Source organism: Sinocyclocheilus rhinocerous, unplaced genomic scaffold, assembly GCF_001515625.1.
Source record: "Sinocyclocheilus rhinocerous isolate Xijiao unplaced genomic scaffold, SAMN03320098_v1.1 scaffold1915, whole genome shotgun sequence".
Lineage (NCBI taxonomy): Eukaryota > Metazoa > Chordata > Actinopteri > Cypriniformes > Cyprinidae > Sinocyclocheilus > Sinocyclocheilus rhinocerous.
In genome coordinates this window covers 114,824-121,392 of record NW_015639873.1, presented here as the reverse complement: position 1 = coordinate 121,392, position 6,569 = coordinate 114,824, and positions in this window count along the sequence as shown.

Here is a 6,569-nt window from a genome sequence, read left to right as displayed (position 1 = left end):
GTGGTATTGATACGCACAAATGGACTTGTGCGTGTATATGCTACGCGATGGGTAGAATTAGGGTTGTGGGGTAGATGCGTATCATATGCACGCCAACAAATTTCGTATCATATGCACGCGAAAACTGAGTATCATATGCACGCTAAACACGTGCGTAGCATATACACGTCAAAGTCCATTTTTGCGTATCAATACCACGAGTTTTCGTTTTTATTTGGCGTACTATTTGAATGTGACTAACCAACCCGATATGGCCTAAATGGTCTTTCCAGAGATGCAGTAATGTTTTGCCAGCAGGTGTTTATTAGTGTTATATTTGCAGGAGCAGCATCATTTGTAGAGCTCTCTGTAGCTCGGTCTATTAAATGAATTATTGAACTGAAACCTGTTTTGAGACCACTTTAATGATTTATAGGTCTTCGTAATGTGGCATCATTTTCTGAGAGGAATAATAGAGAAACAGCATGTGCCCCTGTCCTGAGGAGAATAGAGCACAAGCGAATCTCAGTGACTTGTAGATTAATTAAAATAAATAACATTTCAACGTCTCCATATGGTTGTAGAGGAATAATGCACCAATAATATTTTATATTAATGTTTTGTGTGGTTTTCCAAGCACGTAAATATCCAACGAGGCTGTCAAATCTCCTGTCTATTTCCTATAAGATCATGTTTGTGAAATTAGGTGGTGCTATTTGTTAGCAAATGTCATGTGTTGAGGGGAGCAGCAACAGACAGACTCTAAGCGGCATTATTTAATGCAAAAATAAATAATTAAATAAATAAACAAAACCGTTTCGATACCAGGCAGCAAAATGATCTTAGACTTATATTTCGAAATGCTTTTCTTGATTCATAAGGCACTGCATGCAAAAATGATTCTTTTGGTTGGATTTAACTATTTTTTATTTCAACAACCTAACTTTGCCCAACAGTCTAAATATTTAGCAAAATATCTCATGTTTCAAAACAGGTACAAGCTCTGTAATTGTGCATTTTCAAGATATTACTTGTCAGTTTCATTTTTTATTTTCTTTCATTGCCATTTAATGAGGAATTCTATCTTTTAAAAGAGTTCTCCAACGCGCTACAACATCGTGCACTCAAAGTAGTTCCACAGAAATTCACAATGTTAATGTTTTGTTAATATTCATAACACATTAATGCCGTATACAGTCCACCATGAGCAGTTTAGAGCAATAAAATAAACGATCAAACAGATTTGATATAGCCTATCGCTTTATGTGAGTATATGGGTAACGCAGTTTTTAAATTTAAGTTAGTAATTCATCGTGGGATCATACTGAGGATTATGATATCTGTAAGGTTTTGGTGTATAACATTCAGATGAAGTGACAAGCCTAATTGCTATTAGATCAGGTGCATTATGCCATGATTAAAATGACGCATATTGAGGTTTAAAATCATATCGACATCCTGCTGACTCTTTAAAAATCTTCTTCTGTGCTTTACTATAGCCTATATTAAATAGCAATATTTCAAATATCTAGCAGGGGAAGATGCCCCCCTTAAAGAACAAGGTACATTTACATAGAAATTGTCACACATTTAGATGTTAGTTTAGCACGTGCAGTTTGATGACGCATCAGATAATGTGTTATTAAGGGAAATAAATAAAAACATTTGCTGGTTCAATTCAAAGTGAATTATTTCACTCAGTTAACCTGTTTGTGTGTGTGTGTGTGTGTGTGTGTGTGTGTGTGACTATGCACATCTAGTAAATAATAACCTAATAAATTACAGTAAGCATTAAATGTAAAAATAATAACACTAGTAACAACACATTTGGGCCCCCTGTGCCAATTGAAAAAAATGAAAATAGAGGAGTCATCTTTCCCCGAGGGCATCTTACCCTACAAGTTACAACAGCTAGCTTGTAATATTTTAGACAATGTTTGAAACGTATGGCAGAAAGACATAGACTATTGGAAAATTGCACTGTGGATTGATTGTCTCACCTCCTGCCTTCTACTGAGTCCCATGCAGAGCCTGAGTGTGTTGCCTATTACTTCCACTGAGTCCCATAGCCTGTGTTTGCTGCTGTCCACTGCTGTCCTGATTACCATCAAGGAGTTGCAAGAGCAAAAAAAAATAGTGTGTAAAATCGACTGGTGGCCTAATATGGACACGCTCATGTCTGTCTTTGGATAAGAGTGCCAAACTTTGCCCTCAGCACCTTGGGAAAAATTGGCAATATACATTGTGGGCCCTTTCGAGACGAAATGACACTTTAACCTGGCAACTCCAGTTAGTTACAAAGGGCCTCAGTTCACTTCACCTGAGACTGATGCATTCCTTAAAGAAAAGGACATGACAAGTGTGATTCAGCCAGCCATTCTACAATCAGCACCATGGAAATCAACAGTGACTGACTCCCTCCATGTCTGCCATGCTACACTAGTACATGCTATGAGACACATTGCCTCATTTGAATTACTTCATGGTAGGAAAGTGCACACACAGCTCAATTTTGGCATAGGCATAAGCATGTTTCAGCATGAGAAACTTGAGACGTGAGTCCGTTTAGCTGAAGGACTAAGTGTACTAGACAGGAATTGACAGGGATAACACACAAACATTCTGTTATAATGTCCATATTGTCATTATTAAGGGTTTTCTCACGTTAATTTAATATGCAGTTTAGTGTATTGTTCACATAATTGTGAAATTGTTGATTTATGACAAATTGCGATGCTCTTTATTTCTTTCATGCACTGTTATTGACTACAGAAAGAGTTAATGGTATAACATTTCAGATTAGGGAACACATATTCACTATTAACTAAGAGTTTTCCCTTACTGTAATAAACTCATAATTTGCTGCTTATTGGTAGCATTAAGGTAGTTGTTTGCAGTAGTTAAGTTTAGGTATGGTGTGGATTAAGGGGTCTAGAATATGGTCACGCAGAACAAGCCATTAATATGAGCTTTATAAGTACTAATAAATAGCCAATACTAGCATATTGGCTGTTTATCAGTGTAATATGCATGCAAGTAAACAACTAGCTAATAGAGAATAGTGCTCCCGAATTCATTAAACTAAGAGGGATGCGATTGCATAAATTTGCCACTAGATGGCACGCAGGTTTCTTGGTTGTAGTTACAGTTTTTTACGATTGCTTAAGCACAATTTTGAAAACAAGGAAGTGACATCATGATTTACTTCTGTGTCTGATGTATACAAGTGTGTTTAGTGTTTTGCAAATCACTGTGTGTAATGTTTTGCAAATAGTGTGAAGCTGACAATGTGCTTACAGTTGTGCAAATCTAGCCTTGTGTTTTGCTCCTTGAGTGTAAGGTTTTGCTAATTGTTGGAAAAGTTTAATTTTAGTGTGTAAGCAATCGTAAAAAACTGTAATTCCATGCACTCATTACATTACTTTTAATTTTATGAGTTTCTAAACAGTTGTACACCGAAGTGTTCTTTGCTTTCAGAATAGGTTCAGACTTATAGTAATAACTTAAAAGCAAATTTGACATGTAGATTCTGTAATTTCAAGATACAAAATACTATAATTTACTTTTACACATTTAAATTGGGGTGTGTGTGTGTGTGTGTGTGTGTGTGTGTGTGTGTGTGTGTGTGTGTGTGTGTGTGTGTGTGTGTGTGTGTGTGTGTGTGTGTGTGTGTGAGTGAGTGAGTGAGTGTGTGTGTGTGTGTGTGTGTGTGTGTGTACCTCTGTATTATATAGAAGATTTCCATAAGGGTCAAATATAGAATTTAAAACTGTCCCTTTTCTAATAAACTGTTTCTACAAACATGTGTTTAATCATGTGGCAATATTGTAATGAAATATTGTAATGAATATTTCAACCTGTAATGAAAAACACCTTGTGAATGTATTTCTTTTGACTAAGTTTTAGCACATAGCACTGAAGCATTAAACATTCGTGGAACGTGACACAGAACAGCTCTGATGAATGTTCAGTTTGGATGGCCTTTCTTTGTTGTGAATCATCTTTTAATCCAGTTTGAATTTAACTAAGAAACATACATGTGCCGACAGTAACAGTGGCATTAATAATGTTGTGAGATCAGGTGGTTTATACATTTTGAATATAAAAATATAAAATTTTGGAAAAATTTAATGAAATTACAATTGTATGAAATTAAAAGTCTTAATAAGTGAATCATAGAATCATTCATTCAACTGATTCTTCAAACTGATTCATTCACAAAGCATAAGTTACCACTGTCTTATTATGAATGTGTCATTGAAACTGTTCAAGAAACACCACTCTGTGTTTGGCGAAATACAGTCAAAATTGTCAATGTTGTGTCTAAATATTGCCATTTAGTAATAAACTTATTGTAAAAAAATTATTTTATTATTATTATTTCTTTTAAAATAAATATCACAATCATAAAGATAGTCGGGAAAATAGCACTTGGGATATTGCATAGCTCTTTTATATTCTAAACACAAATAAACAGGAACTTATACAGAGGCAGGTCATATCTTGAATTTTGGTTGCATTTTTATTCATTTTGGTAGCATTTCTATTGTATACCAACGCCAGACTAGCTTGTTGTTTAGCTTAATGGAGTGCTGCGTCAGAGTGTATTGAGGTGTTTAATAGTGGTTTAATTTCACAGAGAACAGACACAGTGCTTAAACTGAGCTGTCACCAATGAAGGCAGGTCTGAGAGAGATTTAGACACCAGGCCAGGTGTGGAAAATAAAACTGACATAAAACTGATTTTTAAGATACATGGTATTTTGCTTCTTAAACTGAAGTTTAATAAGAAATAGTAATAATAATAATAATAATTATTATTATTATTATTAAAAGGTTGGCTGTACATGCCATCTTGTGCTGTAATCTAAAAATAATCTGGAGAAATGAAAATGAGTTATTCGGGATCACCTAACATTGTGTACCGATCAACCTGTATATGATTATGATTATAGTTCCTGTTTTGATTCTAACAAAATAAGCACATATCCCTCAATATCTTCTCCTGGATTAAAGGATGTAGCTGCATCAGGAACACACACAACAAAGGACTGTAGATTTGACACTAGGATTATGAGAATTTTTCCTATTTTATTTGAAGATTATTTTGCTGCAGAGATGATTATGATACATAGAGCTCAGTGTCCAGTAGGTCAGTGGAAACCTGGGAGGTCTCTGCTATTTTCTCCATAATTACTTCGATAGTAATATACTGTTTGGATCTTCAAATCCAAATGTAATCTAAGACCCATAAACTGATAAAACATGAGCCCTGAGGTTTTTAATTTTTTTTTAATCTTTCGTTTATTGTTTTGTTTTTCCATTTATTGTTTATTCCCAGGTTTTGTTTTTGTTCTGGCGAGGTATAATTTAGAGTTCATTTCTTTATCCTGCTATACTGCAACACATTTGATATCTGATGTGATTGTCTTATATTTAAGATTAAAGAAAAATGTTTTTGATGTTATGAATAAACGATTAGTCAAAACAAAACTGATTTATGTAGTACATTAGTACGTTTTGTATTATTAAACAAACAAGATGCTTTCTTATGAAAAATTAGTATAGTCAGACATCATTTTACACATAAGTGTAACCACACATACAAAAAAAATTATATATATATATATATATATATTACTGTAGTTCTAAAATAAATATGAATATGCATTAATTCATCTCGCTCACAAAACAAAACACAGATTCAGTATTCCTCAAAATGAATAAAAATAATGCAACTCAGAACATGACGCAAACCTGCAATAATTAAATGTTAAACAACACAAATATCCTTTATGTATTTAATCCCATTCTATTAACCAGTGTCTTCGATGATCCTGTTCAACTGTACTAATAAGCACAAATTACTCTAGACAAACATTTGAGTGTCTTTTTTTAATTGCTGAAGTGTGTTGAAATTTCTTCTTCTGTATTCTACTGTTCATTTCACTTTTGGTGTGAAAAGGCTTTTATATTTGCCAAAAATATAACTTTTTTATTTTAAAAACAAACCAGTAAGCCCTGTCCAGATTTAAAAAGTAATGCAAAAGTAACGTAACGCATTACTTTCCATAAAAAGTAACTAGGTAACGTAATTAGTTACTTTTTTATGGAGTAATGCAATACTGTAATGCATTACTTTTAAAAGTAACTTTCCCCAACACTGTATATATATGACAAAAAATATATGACAAAGATACCTTTAATTGGTTAAAGGTGAATGCAAATAAATAGCTTAACAAGTGATTAATTTACATAAATATCAATGCACACCATGTAAACATCTTAATAAAAACAGAATACAGAGGAAACTTTTCCCATCACACTTACAGAAAGACATACTGTTTAAAACCAAAATAACTGTATTAAATCAAAAACTAACTGACAAGGAAACAACTCTTGTTTTTTTTACAGTTGGCAGATTGCATAACATTTTCACAATCTTGTGGGACAATCCTAAACTATAGCTCTTCACATTTGCAATTATCAAAATAGCAAAAAATCATGAAATCATTAACACGTATGAACAACTGTAATGACACACAAGTCAGTTCGCCAAAGAGAATATTTTACAATAGTGTTCAAACTAC